Source organism: Pelobates fuscus, chromosome 2, assembly GCF_036172605.1.
Source record: "Pelobates fuscus isolate aPelFus1 chromosome 2, aPelFus1.pri, whole genome shotgun sequence".
NCBI classification, from domain to species: domain Eukaryota; kingdom Metazoa; phylum Chordata; class Amphibia; order Anura; family Pelobatidae; genus Pelobates; species Pelobates fuscus.
In genome coordinates this window covers 137099265-137116168 of record NC_086318.1, presented here as the reverse complement: position 1 = coordinate 137116168, position 16904 = coordinate 137099265, and the positions used below count along the sequence as shown (strand labels likewise).

General features: G+C 42.1%; 1 protein-coding gene across 13 annotated transcripts in view; it reads left to right on the top strand.

Moving 5' to 3' along the window:
- The window catches only part of DLG1 (discs large MAGUK scaffold protein 1), a 231411-nt gene that overhangs the window by 49329 nt on the left and 165178 nt on the right, over positions 1 to 16904 (top strand). The gene's annotated exons all lie outside the window — the stretch shown is intronic.

Sequence of the window (16904 nt, the reverse complement as noted above, 5' to 3'; positions counted from 1 at the left end):
AGGTTTATGCACAGTTGCAAGACTCTGCAGGGCTCTACACCTTGATGTCCGTGGGACCCCAGAGGCACCTGTAGCTTCAAATATCTGTTTGCTGCTATATAATGGTATTTTAGCAGCTGCTCTCTTGATCCGATTCATGGATCTGGCAGAAATCTTCCTCAATGTGCCTTTATCTGCACGAACCTGTCTGTGCTCTGAATCAGCGACAAATCTCTTAATAGTGCGATGATCACGCTTAAGTTTTCGTGAAATATCTAATGTTTTCATACCTCGTCCAAGGCATTGAACTATTTCACTCTTTTCGGCAGCAGAGAGATCCTTTTTCTTCCCCATATTGCATGAAAATGGTGCTCTGCTTAATAATGTGGACTGCCCTCCTTTAGTAGTTTTTCCTTAAATTGGGCTCACCTGGCAATCTAATTATCTCACAAGACTGGAAATACCCCATTTGGAATTGACCCTGTACGTGGGGGGTATTGTTATACTTGGGAGACTTAGTTGAAGACAAAATGAGTGTTTTACATCAGTAAAACTTATCATGACAATGAAATCACCAGTAAAAGTGCAGTTTTTGTGTAAAAAATAAAAATTAAAAAAACAAATATGAACACTAACTTTCGCAAGCTATTGTGGCTACTACAAAAGACTGGACATACCCCATTTTGAATACCGAGGGTTGTCTACTTTTACATATAGTATGCCATAATGGGGTTCATTTTCATTCCTGGGATGCTATACGGTCTGAAAGGCAACATAGGCCCGCAAACCAATCTGGCAAATTTCAATGTGCAAACATGGAAAAGCCCTACATTTGACCCCTGTAAGTTTGCAAAAAAAACTCTAAAACCTGTACGTTGGGGGGCACTGTTGTACTCGGGAGATGTTGCTGAACACATATTGGGGTGTTCTTTTTCAGTAACACAACGGGAACTGAGAATCCATGCCTAAAGTACAATGTGAGAGAAATATAACACAAAAAAATGACTACCTAAACGTTTGACAAAGACTGGATATAGAATTAGTGCATGGAAAGTGTTAAATTCCACCCTTTGAAATACCCTAGGGTGTCTACTTTTCAAAAATATATGGTTTTATGGGGGTGAATTACATTGGCTAGCTTCAAAAAATTCCCAAATAGGACATGGGTGCATGATGACCAACTGTGAAAATTCCAAGTTGGGAAAACTGGAATGCGCACACTCCAAATAAGGTCTTTTAGCCCTCAGAGAACCCGACACACCTATACATGGGGGTATCACTGCATTTAGGAGATGTTTCTGAACACATATTGGGGTGTTCTTTGGCAATAACCCTTAAAGTTCTCTGTACATGTATTCTTAAATTGCTATGTGTGTCAAAAAAGAGCCCTGGTCCCAAACGGTAAGAGGTTAAGATCATCTCTATGAGGACGTACTGATAGGCCAAGCCTGCATTTGACTTCGCCACCGCCAAGCCTCCTTGCCGATTTCAGACAATCCAATGCTTTCCCGGGGAAAAATGACGCAACGCATTTGTGAATAAAGGCCTTTTTGGCACTTTTGCCATGAGTTCAGTCTACCACGATTTCTCCCTTTTTGTTTAAGTGCACAAGACATATTGTATATAACTTGTAAAGGAGAAATATGGCTTTCTTTTGATGTCGGTACTGGCATCAGTAGAGGGAATTCATAGCTTACAACATTTAAAGAGGGCCCTGTGAGGTGTCTGTGCAGTAGGATTGCAGCATGAGAGGGAGAGCTCTGGCTCTGCCAGTTGCCCAGCACCGATCACTGTGTCAATGAGCATCTCCTCATAGAGAGACTTTGAATTACATTACATCCTTATGGGGAACATGCAATGCGTGGCGACGCGAACTGCCAATGCTACAGAGGTGTTAAAGGGAAAACTATAGTGTTGTGGTGATGAAGGTGTTAAAAAACCCTTATGTCACTTACCTGATTCCAGCACCAATGGACATTGGCGCTGGAATAAAGTGCAAAAAAGCAATATGTTTATAAAGTGCAATAAAAATGCCCTTTTATAGCACTGTCTGCTTGTGCTATATTACATATAAAGTGCAGAGTGCAGTGAGAAAATGCGCAAAAGTAATTAATTACAAACACACTTCAAAATGTACACACCTGACTCCAGAGTTAGCTTGTTCCTTCCGGGAGGCTGGATTGTGGAACACAAATATCGGTTGAGGACTCCAGAGGTAGCTTGTTCCTTCCGGGAGGCGGGGTTGGGTCCGGAAGGAACAAGCTACTTCTGTAGTCCGGGCCTGATATGTGTTTATATTTGCACTAAATATTGTGGTCTTAAAGACACAGCACACCTTTTTTCTTGTTTGTAGTGTTTAAGGTTACAAGTGTAATTTTATTGGGTATAACATTTTTAAGGTGCTGCTTTTGACTTTTATGTGTGTATACTTTTAAAAAAATTTTAAAGCCCCATTTTTTTCACCTGCTAAGGTAGCTATTTATTTGCTGGAATCAAGTAAGTGACAGGTGGGTGGTTCTGGCTCTGTCTCTGCTCCTCCCCCCATCTACATCAGCCGGCAGTGGGGTACCTTATGCGTATGCGCGGTGATCACGTGTTCGCATTAGGACTTTCTCAATAGAAAAGCATTGTAATCCTATGGGGGTTTCGGTTGACTCTGGATGCCCTCATGCATAGCGTGAGGACGTCCAGCATCAGGCGACCACGACCCGGAAATCCTTCTAGTGGTTGTCTGGTAGACGGTCAATAGAGGTGGAGTTAACCCTGGGAGCTAATTATTGTGGTTTATTAAAAATTGCAGTAATTACCACTGCAGTGTTAAAAGAGACCTTTGACACTGCAACGAGACCACGTAAATGAGCTGAAGTCGTCTGGGTGCATATAGTGTTACTTTAACTAGGCGCATAATATAAACACTGCCTTTTCTCTGAAAAGGCAGTGTTTACAGTGTCAACACTGCAGGGACAGGCTATAGACACCAGATCCAATAGATTGACCTGTAGTGGTTCTGGTAACTGTAGTGTCCCCTTAAGAACAACTGAATGGCCCAGACATGTGGCTTTTCCTTTTTTTTTTTTTTTCTTTCAAATATTGTTCCACCTCCTTAGCTGTCAGCATGCTTTGGACATTGCAGCATGCTAGTGCTGACTTTCCTATTTCATAGATGACTTTGTATTGCTAACACTGCAGCAGTTGGATTTTAGTCTCAAGAGTCTATATTATAGAAATTTTCATATGTTTTTTTTTCTTTCTTTCTATTTGAATCTAACCTTGCTTGTCTAGTTGTATGAAAAGTAAATGACTGTACGGGAGGAAATATTTTTCTTTTCTAATTTGCATTTATCACAATAAATGTCGAAGCCAATAAACAAGCATCTTCAAAGACATTTTCCTGGGATCATGTTGACTGATCGCTTGAAATGCCCTGGCTCTGAAAAACTGTCTCCAAATATTAAACATTTGGATTGTTTCTCACCGATTCTTTGCCACTGTAAGGTTGCATGCAGCAACAGTACCATTTCGTTAATGTTTGGATGCAAGGTTAGTAGAACAAATTCTTGATTCCTATAATGTAAATTTTGCTCTAAAAACATAGCAAATCTGTTTATCCACGTATAGATTTTAGTCTTTATTTAACATTTACAATTTTGTTTTGTGTGATTAGTGAAGAAAGATCTGAATTAGGTTATCGCATATTCAGTGTTCGGTATTCTATTATACCATAACTGAGTTGCTTGCTAAATTGTTAGTGCAGTGGGGGTGACTTTCAGATGTTCAAACGGGATGAGATGTGCAGGCTGTGAAATATTGTGACATTGTCAGAAATGATTTTTAGCGACAGTAGTTTTTAAAAAAAATAATTTTATTTGCCTTGGAGACTCTTCATCTTAAAAAATAAACTCAACTGAGTCATATGTTGAACCTAAAAGGCATAAATGTTTTTGAATTGTATATATGTTTAAATAGTCTCCTAATTTTACTGCGTACAAAAACACAAATGTAATGCATTTTGTTTAGCATTTTCCTGCTTTAAAAACCCAGTTATCAGAGTTGTGCTGGATATATGGATATATGGATATATATATATATATATATATATATATATGGATATATATATTTTAATATTTTTGGAAAGAACAGGTGTACTTTATAGAGCATAACAATTATATTTTTTCCATTGTGCTTGCCATGTTATAATAGAACAATTTAGAATTGTAATGGATTTCTAAAAATGTACACCTCTGCTAGAATCACAAAGGGGTTAACTAACTTCCGTGTCGGAGGGAAATACATGTGTGCATAACTCAATCCTCTAAAATGTTGTGTTTATTTTTTTCTTTATTTTTTTCTTCCCCCATTCTTGCACACAGTTTTAAAAATCGTAATAAAATAAATACTTTTCATAAGGTGTCTTTCCATCCATCCCACCCTCCCCCTTCCCTTTTGCTGGCTTTTTTTTCTTTCTATAATAATGTTGTTGGTCTTTTTGCTGCGGAAACGTATGCCTTGTGTCCTCCACCTTCCCCCTCTTCCTCACCCCAACACCCCCAAAAACAAAATTGCAGGTGGAGCCTAGGAATAAAGGGAAGTAGGTTGAAGCACCCCACATACCCGCATGCATACTCAAACAACATATTGACAATATTTTGCATAATTTCTCTGCTACTAAGCAGCCTTATTTGGCTGGCTGAAGTGTCTTGCTGACACAACCCCTTTTTGAGGTGTGCCACAAGTGACCCTTTGGATATCACAGACATGCACCTCTTTCACTATAGTCCCACTCACCTTGCTTTTATACCTTTCAATGTTAGGAAGTATAGGAAATGCAGTTTCTCTGCTGGAGGTAATTTTATGGCAAGACAGGAGGCTTCATATTTGCTTATCTTTCTTTACTGAAACTCCCAGCAGCAAAGAAACAGTTAACAGCAGTGTAAAAAAAGTTTAACCAATCAGAGTGCATCACAGCAATATAAACTGTCATCAGGCTCCTCCCAATTCCTCTTTCTTTGCTGCTTAGCCTCCCAGGTGAGTCTATTCTAATTATACTCCTATTTATGCTCAATTTTTATATATATTTATATGAGTATATTGCTTTAATATTATATATATTTATTCATTTACCTATTCTAGTATTTTCTCAGCCTTTCTGTGCTTTTACACACTGCTTAGGTGACATGGGCTGACTCCCCAGTCAACCTATAAACACTATTGCCTCTCTTATTTTTTTCTACCATACTTGTATTCTTATACTGTCTGTTTTACTGACACACTTTCCCGGCAGCGCCCGGCATTTTGCCGGCCCGCTCCGCTCAGTTTTTTCCCTCACACACTTCGTGTGTTACCTTGCGTCTCCATAGAGACGTTTCCCGCCCTTTTCCTTCCGCGGCCATTTCTAGTTACCTTTTCCTGGGCTTCCTCTCAGCGCCATCTTGCGGAAATTTTATGCGCGGCGGTTCACTCGCATTTCAGCTCCCACTGCAGAACACGACCCAGCTGTTCGGTAAGTACTTTTTATCCCTTAAAGACCTTTTTATTTTAAATCATTAAGGATACATACTCAAAATTTCCCTTTTTCTTGACAGGTTTTTTGTCAACTTAAAAAAATCCTTGCTTGATACTGAGGGTGACCCCCTCAAGCCTTTATTCAGAGGGTGACCCCCTCTAGCCTTCCTTCAAGGGTGACCCCCTTTTTTCTGCCTCTATACAGGGTAATCCCTATTTGATGACACAGGCACATACCTGTTATTTGATTTGGACATTTCATTGTCCTTCCTCTCTGGGTGAACCCCATTGATGTATTGTGGATGAACCCCACTGTTACAAAAAATTACTTTTCTGTATAAGTCCACCGCCTCATTGTATTAGTTTGTCTGCATACCAATATTAAAAATAATTAAAATAATACAAATTTAAAAAAAAATAATAAAAAAAAAAAATTTTAAACTATATATATATATATATTGTATATTATATTATTCTCTTTGTGGTGACCCCACTGTTATTGACATTATGTCTGATGTACCAGAACCAGCAGTTTCTGCCGAACTTAAGGCTTGGCTATTCAATGCCATCACTGAATCCATTCCTAAAGCTTTAGCGGCTTTCAGCGAGCAGACAATACCAGCCCCTACGGCGGCCATTACCCTACTCTCAGATTCCGAAGATTCTCACACTTCGGAACATGAAGGAGCCCCTCGCAAACGCCCTTGGAAGGGCGATAGCGCCACCGCCGGTAAAGGCAAAGCGCCCGCTAAACACCCTAAAGTGCCCTATTCAAAACCCAAACATGATAAATTTGACGCATTTGAGGGTTCTACCTCTGATTTTAACCTCCAAGTATTAGACGAATACTACGCAGAACACTCTGATACTGAGGCTCCGCCTCATAAGACATTCCGAGACCTTTATCCATCCGATTCTGCAACTAATGAACCCCTCATACCTCTAGAGGAACTCCAATCGGAGTCTGACCCCATAGATACCTTATTTGACACCTCTGGACGCCCTCTATTTGACCCCAGGTGCATTAAGCACCCTAGATCGGCCGAATGGACACCCCCAGACCACATTGCCAAATACTGTAGAATGTGGCTCCGTCAGCATTTAGAAAAAGAGGTGAGAGCCAAATTAAGGGCTGAATGCCCACGCCCCACCATCCCAGACAAGGTGGCCAATACACCAGAATTCGACCCCTTCCTTGTGACCTTTCTAACCAAGTCAGGGAAAGACCCCCGTAAAGGTCTAGAACAGGGTCTTAAAACTGCTCAAGACAAGTTGATGGATGTGGCGGGCCCGCTCACACAAATTTTCATTATTGCAGACGAGGCTTTATCAGGTGGCACATTTGACGCACATATGGTGCGAGAGTGGGCACAAAGGGCCTTATGCCTTTTAGGCAATGCCAATGTGGCAATATCAACAGAGCGGCGGAAAGCCGTCCTTTATAAAATTGATGCTAAACTTGCCTAACTAGGCACCAAAGAACTTGGCCCAGAAGCTCAAGGCATGTTATTTGGAGACAAGTTCATAAAAGAACTAAGTAAACACGTCTCTGTTTTTACAACACTGACAAAGGCACAATCCTCTATTCGCAAGGTATTTCGCTCTCAGCGTTTTTCTGGAAGAGCTGGTCGCTATAGAGGCCGAGCGACTGGCAGAGCCGCCTTCACAGGCTACAGGCCTCGACCTTCAGACACCTGGAATTCGGGCAATACCCGATTCCAACACAGACAATTTTTTCCCTCTCGCGGAGCAATCCGAGGACGTGGATCCGCTTCCCTACGCGGTCGCTCTGCTACAGGTAATGGACCTTCCTTATTCTATTATTCCTATTGCAGGCCGGTTAACCCTTTTTTCCCAACAGTGGTCTCAACTAACTCAGGATCCTTGGATCCTTCAAACGGTGTCCGGGTTCCACCTGGATTTTTCAGTCGAACCAATTCAAAATTCCCTTCCTACCCCAATAAAAATGTCTTTGCTAGACGAGTCGACTCTACGGAGCGAACTCAACGATCTATGCACCAAAGGTGCGATCGAACGAGTTGTGGGCCCACAGGTCTTCGTAAGCAACATGTTTCTGGTAAAGAAAAAATCAGGGGGTCTACGACCAGTAATCAACCTGAAAGATCTGAACAATTTCATCGTATACCGTCACTTCAAAATGGAAGGGATCCATTTATTGAGAGACCTACTCTCCGAGGGAGATTGGTTCTCTCGCTTCGACCTAAAGGATGCATACCTCACGGTGCCGGTAACACCAGCACACCGCTGCCTCCTTCAGTTTCGTTGGGAACAGACACTATGGCAGTTCACCTGCCTACCCTTCGGCCTATCTTCCGCACCCTGGTGCTTTACCAAGCTAATGAAACCAGTGATGGCCTTACTGCGGTCCCAAGGAATCCGCTCCATAATCTATCTGGACGATATCCTTCTCATGGCACAGGACCAGGAAACCCTCCTCCATCATACAAACATGACCTCCGCCCTATTGCAGAATCTTGGCTTCGTGATCAATCACCAGAAATCATCTCTAACACCGTCCCAGACGATACAATTCCTGGGATTCCAGATAGACTCCGTTCAAGCAGTCCTTCAACTTCCGGCACCCAGAATAAAATCCATAAAAAGAGACATTCGGAAGTTACTGATATCACCACACCTTCGCCTACGGGATCTAGCCCGCACCATCGGCTTGCTCTCCGCCTCAATACAGGCTATATTCCCTGCCCCACTGCATTACCGGGCACTGCAACGATTAAAGACCCAATACCTACACCAGTCGACATCTTACGACCAACAGATCACACTCACGGACGAGGCCCGGCTCGAGCTCCATTGGTGGCTACAACATATGGATGCCTGGAATGGAAGAGCCATTTTCGGATCCCAACCAGACTTCATCCTGGAATCAGATGCAAGTTTGCTCGGATGGGGCGCAACCTGCTCGGAAACCTCTACAGGAGGACTCTGGTCCCACTCAGAACGCGCACTTCACATCAACTGCCTCGAACTGATTGCAGGCTCATTTGCAATCCGCAGCTTCGCCAAATATGCCTACAACTGTTCAGTTGTGCTGAAAATGGACAACGTGTCCGCAGTCCGCTACGTGAATCATCTAGGAGGTTCCAAATCAAAGATGCTCTCAGACCTGACCAAGGAATTATATCAGTTCTGCCTAGACAGGAATATCTCCCTGCGAGCGGAATATCTGCCGGGAACAGACAACCTCGTCGCAGACTGGTTCTCCCGCCACTGGAGGGACTCCAGCGATTGGCAACTGAATCCACAAATATTTCATCATCTCCAGATTTGCCGGGGACCATTCAACCTGGACCTCTTTGCATCTCGCCTCAACAGGCAGACGGACGCTTTTTACAGCTGGTTACCGGACCCAGCGTGCCTTGCAGTCGATGCCTTCCTACAGAAGTGGCCGATGTCAGGGGCATATGCGTTCCCTCCATTCTCCATGATTCCACGCACGCTACAACTTCTCAGAACTCAAGGTGTCAAGATAACTCTAGTGACCCCGCTATGGCGGGCCCAACCATGGTACCCTTACCTACTGGAAATGTCAGTGGAATTTCCCCTGCTACTACCCTGCACCCACGACCTCCTCAGAGACTCGATAGGCAACTTTCACCCATTGGCGATCCAGGACCATCTCCAACTAGTAGCTTGGACCATTTCAGGGGATCGTGGAATGTCTCAGGCCTTTCGACAACTGCTCAGGGACTCCTTTGGGACTCATGGGCCCCAGGAACCAGACGCTCTTACATCTCTGCATGGCGCCTATGGAGTTGCTGGTGCTTGGAAAGGAACCTTGATCCCTTTTCAACACCTATAATTAATATTATTAACTTCCTGTCGTCTTTATTCGACCAGGGTAAATCCTACCGGACCATTAACGTGTTTCGGTCTGCTATTTCTGCAGTGCACGTTCCTATAGAAGGCTCTTCGGTGGGCAAACACCCGTCTGTCTGCAGACTTTTGCGGGGCATCCGCATCGCTAGACCCCCGAATCCCAAATATAATCAATTCTGGGACGTTGCCGTCATGCTCACGTTCCTGGAAGCTTGGCCGGACAACGAAGCGCTTTCCCTACGCCAATTATCAGCCAAATTAGCCCTCCTCCTCTGCTTGGTCTCCTTCCGAAGAGTTTCCGACATCAGGGCTTTCGACTTTCACGCCCTCGATTTCACACCAGAGGGGGTACACTTTCACATCACTAGACGCACTAAGACCAACTCATCTACCGTGAGCTACCCTTACTTCTCGGTGAGACCACTCCTATGCGTAGCCCGGTGCATAAGACACTATATCGCTCGCACTACCCTTCTCAGAGCACCTACCGGGCCCCTCCTGGTATCCTATGTATGGCCTCACAAACCAGTTTCGTGCCCTACCATTGCACGCTGGATTAAATGGCTCCTAGCCCTGGCTGGCATTGATGCATCTTTCGGGGGTCACTCGGTTAGAGGCGCAGCCGCCTCTTCAGCACTCTTAGCTGGAGGTTCCTTAGCGGAAATTCTATCCTCCGCTGATTGGTCTAGAGAATCCACCTTCCGTACCTTTTATTTTAGACACTCTCCTCACGTTTCTCTGTCCTTGCTATCTGTGCGTTAAAATAGCAAATATGAAGCCTCCTGTCTTGCCATAAAATTCGGGATTATTCTAGCTCCTAGTGACCGAATAATCTAAATTTTATTAAAGACAGGAGGCGAATATTTTCCCACCCTAGTTTTCTCTTCCCACCCTTCTAGGTAAGTATCCTGTACTACCTCCAATTTCTAACTATGACTTACATCCTCTCTTTCGCTAACCTAGACTCATTAGGTCGTTATTATTATAACCCGTTCTTTATATTATATCTAGTTCATTAAATTCTAGATGGTCATTTACTGTTATACCACTCTGTTATTACCATAGTTAGAGCTTGCACTAAATTGGAAGTCAGTTCACTGCATTTATTTGTTTTTTCTTTTGCCAAAGAGACCATACTTTCACGATATTTCTCCTTCCTCCTAGTGTGAAGATCGCTTGCCTTCTGCCTTGACTCTACCTGCGGGTTGATCACTACCTTCATCCTTAAAGATACCTTCACCGTTACCTGTTCATCGTTTTAATGACTACTTTTACATGGTTGACTCTACAGCTGATCGGCTACATCAAGAAAGAGGAATTGGGAGGAGCCTGATGACAGTTTATATTGCTGTGATGCACTCTGATTGGTTAAACTTTTTTTACACTGCTGTTAACTGTTTCTTTGCTGCTGGGAGTTTCAGTAAAGAAAGATAAGCAAATATTCGCCTCCTGTCTTTAATAAAATTTAGATTATTCGGTCACTAGGAGCTAGAATAATCCCGAATTTTAAAGGGACACTATAGTCACCAGAACAATTACAGCTTATTGTATTTGATCTAGTGAGTATAATCATTCCTTTCAGGCTTTTTACAGTAAATGCTGTCTTTTCAGAGAAAATACAGTGTTGACATTACAGCCTTGGGATAACTCGACTGGCCACTCCTCAGATGACTACTAGAGATGCTTCTGTGGCAGTGCTGCACAGTGTGTAGCACTGCCATTCAGTGTATCCACCCTCTGCATGGAGACACTGAACTTTCCTCATAGAGATTCATTGATTCAATACATTTTTATGAGGAGATGCTGATTGGCCAGGGTTGTTTGGCTTGTGCTAGCTCTGTCCCTGATCTGCATCTTTGACCGTCTCAGCCAATCCTATGGGGAAGCATGGTGATTGGCTCAGACCACCACTTCTGAAAAACATTTGGTGAATTAATCTGCCTAGCCAGTGTTTTCTATTTAACAGTAGGAAACTGAATTTGAAGCATTTTGAAATGTATAAAATTGGGATTCTCTATAGAGATTATGGTCCTTTTAAACAAATTCAATATCCTTTTTTATTTTGTACATTTTAAAGACGAAACCACGGATGTGCCTCAGCATTGGTTTTAATTGGTCTTCTCATCTATGTACAATTTTTGGCAAGGGTTTGGGCATTCAAGAGTAATCTATAAAATACACTCCAAACTTTTTTCATTACAGTCATAAATGTTGCAGACAATGTACTAGATTGCCTCTTACAAAGTCTTTGCGAAAAGTCTGATGTAGATTAGCTGCTTGAATTGTACTAATCCATATTTTCTTAAAATTGGAAACTTGTCATAACTGAAATAGGCAAGCGGTTTTCTAACCAGGTGGCTTGTTACATAGTGTTTTTTTTCCCTTAACCCCTTAAGACCGGAGGGCGTACTATTACGTCCTTTATAAAGCGGCTCTAAACGCCGCAGGACGTAATAGTACGCCCTCCGTTTTATTTTTTACTTACCCGGTCGCCGGCGATCGCCTTTGGGGGGGCACCTCCGCCCTCTTCAGCCCCCCCCCCCCCCCCCCCCCCCCCCCCCCCCGGGCCATGTGAGAGTGAGGTCCTTGCGAGGACCTCACAATCACATGGCCGGGATAACTGGCTGCAGCAATGCCAGCAGGGGGACTAACTGTAATGACAGTCCCCCTGCTGGCTGGAAATCAAATAAAAAAAACAGTTAAATCAGTGTAAAAATAAATATAAATAAATAATATACTATATATATGATCTTAGTGTGTGTATATATGTGTGTGTATATGTATATATATGTATATGTATATATATATATATATATATATATATATTAATTATCAAATTACACGTAGACTGATACTGATTAAATATATATAATTATTGTTATATATATATATATATATTTATATATAATATAAAAAAATGTAAATACGTAAAAAAATAGAATAAAAAAATAATTAAAAATAAAATATTAAATATATAGATGTTTTTTTTTTTTTTTTTAATTCTTTATTTTTTCGTGCAAGAGTTAATATTACAAGCTTTCATGCTTTGCCACAACAGCAGTAGCATGTACCAGATTAAAACAAGATTTTACAATTGTGGCACAGGATATAGTTGCACATTTTTAGTTTTTTAAGCTAGTCAAGAAGAAATAAACGTTAGGGAAAGGTAGGAGTAGATAAACATGTTAAGACATCGCTTTATAGATTTGAGTCGAGGACAAATGATTCAGTGCTTAGTGTGTTGAGACACAGTAAAAAGGAAACAGAACAGGCCTGATATATTACCAATAGTTAATACACAGGATAGGAGCAGTAATTAAACTAATGGCGTGCTTAAACGACATCGCTTACATGTTAATGCTACTGCAAGTTTACCTGCTTAATGTGTGCTTTTCATAATGGTCATGTTAAAACTTAAACAGAAAATGCAAGAAAAACAAAACATAACATTTGTGCATCTGACCACTCTGCAACGCCAGGGCCACTTCTAGGAATCAGCAGTGTCTTAGTCCTGATAGTAGACCCCCTCAATTTATCACGGCAAGCAGGGTTGTGATGTTCGCGGTCCGTGCCGGCTGCTATCCCGCTCCGTTTCGAGGCTGGGTTGAGTCTGACGCTGATCGGGAAAGAAGTCGGCAAAATAGCTGTGTCGGGTGAGCCCCTGTTTCTCCGTTGTGCTGGAGCGTTTTGCGGGCTGATAGGAGCTCTGTCGCTGATCGGTTGTCTGCCTGTTGTTCGGCTTCTTCATTGCCGGTCGTAGTATGGTGTTTCGCCCGAAAAGTGCAGGATGCAGCAGTAAGTATGGGAGGTCGGTCCTCCGATGTGTCAGGGTTTCTCGCTGTCTTACCTTGGCGTGTGGCAGGCTCCTCTGCTGTGCGTGAGCTCGCTTGTTACAGCCCTGAGATGAGCGCTGAGCTTCCCTATCGGGTGGTAGTCGTGGAAGCTGTGGGTTTTGCCTGTGCCCCGTTGCTTTGCCAGGGATTGTGGGTGTCCGGGCACCGCATCTTCTCATGTTTGTGTTGATGCACGTGGCGTCCGCCATTTTAGGTAGGGTGCCCAGGCCTCGGATCAGGCTGTAGAAGCTGCTGGGCTCAGGCTGCCTTTCTGCCCTCGCGGTCACAGGGTGGGGGCCGGGATCACCCCCGCCGGCCCAAAGGGGGGAGGACAGGGCCAGGACCTCGCCGGTTCGGTCCTCCGGCCGGGCACTGTCGGGCAGGATAGCGGGGCAGCGGCCGTCCGCCCCGCTCACCGCCGAAGAAGGCTCCATCTGGAGCGGTAATTTCTCCCCCAGGGGACTGGAACTCGGAGAGTCAGCCTCTCCCTGGACCCAGTCAGCCCAGCACACGGAGCGTCGGTGCTGTCGGCTCGTCATCTCCTCTTAAATCGTGATTTGAAGGCTTAGATCGGTAGAATGTGCAGGAGCTGAAGGGACTTGCGACCGTCCAGCTCGGCGGTCCGGCCCCGCCCCCCCATAGATGTGTTTTATTTCGTTCTAACTGTATTGTGATATTAATATATATTTATATCAAAATACACGTAGAACGAAATATATATATCTATATACGTATATATCACTATATATACCTATATATAAATAAAAATATTTTTTAAAAAAAATTACGTATGTATCTACATTTTTCTGTATCTATTTTGACTTGGCACCGGGTATTAAATTGCTATTTAGTTGGAGTGCAGGAGCTCTGCTTTATCTTTTGTATACACATATGTATATATATACATATATTAATTCTACACATATATTTATGTAATAATTTTACATAATTAGGTATCCTAATTAATTACAATTAGCAGGACCTGCCTGACAACCCATGCCGAAAGTATAGGGAATTTAATTTGCTAGCACTATATTTAACCCTATAACTTTCCAAGACACCATAAAACCTGTACATGGGGGGTACTGTTTTACTCGGGAGACTTCGCTGAACACAAATATTAGTGTTTCAAAACAGTAAAATGTATTACAACGATGACATCGCCAGTAAAAGTGACGGTTTTTGCATTTTTCCACGCACAAACAGCACTTACACGGACGATATTATTGCTGCAATACTTTTTACTGTTTTGAAACACAAATATTTGTGTTCAGCGAAGTCTCCCGAGTACAACAGTACCCCTCATGTACAGGTTTTATGGTGTTTTCAAAAATTACAGCGTCAAATATAAGGCTTTAAAATTAGCCAGATTGCTTACGTTGCCTTTATGACCCTATGGTAGCCCAAGAATTAAAATTTACCCCTATGATGGCATACTATTTGCAATAGTAGACAACCCAAGGTATTGCAAATGGGGTATGTCCAGTCTTTTTTAGTAGCCACTTAGTCACAAACACTGGCCAAAATTGGCGTTTTTTGCATTTTTCACACACAAACAAATACTAACGCTAACTTTGGCCAGTGTTTGTGACCAACTGGCTACTAAAAAAGACTGGACATCCCTTATTTGCAATACCTTGGGTCGTCTACTATTGCAAATGGTATGCCATTATGGGTGTAAATTTATTTCCTGGGCTACTATACAGTCTCAAAGGCAACGTAACCAATCTGGCGAATTTCAATTTCAAATGTAACACGCTATATTTGACCCTTTAACTTCCCAAAACACCATAAAACCTGTACATAGGGGGTACTGTTTTACACGTGAGACTTTGCTGAATACAAATGTGTATTTTATTGCAGTAACAGCAAACCGTATTATGACATTGACAGTTAAAATGTCATGTAGAACTAAAAAAAAAAACAAATCTTATTTTCTCCCATTTTTTTCATATTAAATTAGGTTTCATAGCTAAATATTTGATATTAAATGAAAGCCCTGTTTCCCCTGAATAAAATGATATATATAATAAGGGGTGGTGCATTTAATATGAAAGAGGTGAATTACGGTTGGACAGACATATAGCGCAAATGCCAGGTTTTGTTTACATTTTGTTTCGTTCACAACTTGTACATTTGACTCCGTCCTTAAGGGGTTAATGCTATGAACTCTTCCTTTACCCATCCTCCTGAGTTAATTCTACTCAAATAATCCTCATCTGTGTCATGTGATTATTCTGACAAGATGCTGATACATCACAAACAAGCACAGGATTGTTGCCTGTGGCGATTACAACTACCCATGCTTTCATTGCATAAATCACCAATGTGTTGCTAATGCAGCAACTTATGATATTGTGTGCCATTTTTTATATCTGTCTCTAAATTTGGCAACTGTTTTTTTAGCTTCGTTAAATTACTGAAAAATACAGTTGCTGAGTCAGTTGTACTTCCAGTTTATTACAAATGTCAGCACTATAATACTTTCTTCCATTTTCATTTTTTTGTCTGTCACAACTGATCTTTATTCCACCAGACTGTGAAAATGAGCGTTCATGAAGTATTTGAGAGCAATGTCAGATACAGAATGTAGTGATCCTATGATTGGATTTCTGGTTAATCAGTACAGTGTTGTATTATTCATGCTTTCAGTTTTAATACCTATTTACTGTGTGTGTGTCTCTCCCCCCGCCCCCACCCCTTCATACTAACAGGTAATTGTTAATGCACAGGGTTTCTAAAACTGGGCCAAGATTGCCCCTTAATCTAGCCTACCATATGTTAAACTACAATCTGGGGAGAGGAAAATATGCTTTTTCTCTCCAGCATCTATCACATTTTATTAACAAAGGGCAGAGGCTGAATGAAATGAGTACTCAAAACAACATAACCACCACAATAGTGTTTGCATTCAATTTGACAATTGAGTTGAGTTTGAGTTGATCCGTGATTGTCGGCTCACACTATTAGCCCATGAATAATGTCATAATGTGGAATTACTAATGTGGGAGTACGAACTTCACTTTAACACATCCGTGCAGACTAGAAGGACTCAAAGTACCTGTCAAACTTTCTGGTAACCAGTTTGACAGATTATCGTGGGATGGTGCCAAGGGACTCCAGACTATGCACTGTCTTGATTATTGTTGTATGTTTTAAAGGGGAAAACCTTTCCGGCTAATTTGAAATGAGCCCCGTAACAATCATCAGATATTTTACTCCCCTGCTGCCCTAAGGTTAAAGGAACTCTAGGCCCATACATAACCCTAGATCTAACTTTAAAAAAAAGATAATTCTAAACACAAACAATTTGCAAAGGTTACACTCCTAAGAGTCCCCGGGTCTCTCTGTCCCTTCCCAGAGGAATTTTAACTACAGCAAAGCCAGCATTCCTTTAATTCATGTACTTTAGAATTCCCATAACTCTAAAATGTGTGTAGGGAGAAAAATACCACAATTGCTGTGTGTGTTTGTATTTCCTATTGTTGCCCATATTATAATCTACTACCCTTTCTGTAAATAATTATTTTATCCAAAGTTTTGGGTACAGTTGTTTCTCCAAGGAGAAACAAAAATAATATATTAAAGAAGCACTATAGTGCCAGGAAAACAAACTCCTCCTCCTGCCGACGTCCGCTCCCGAGTGGAGACAAATGCGCATGCGTGGCCAGAGCCGCACGCACATTCAATCCGCCCATAGGATAGCATTACTCATTGCTTTCCTATGGGGAT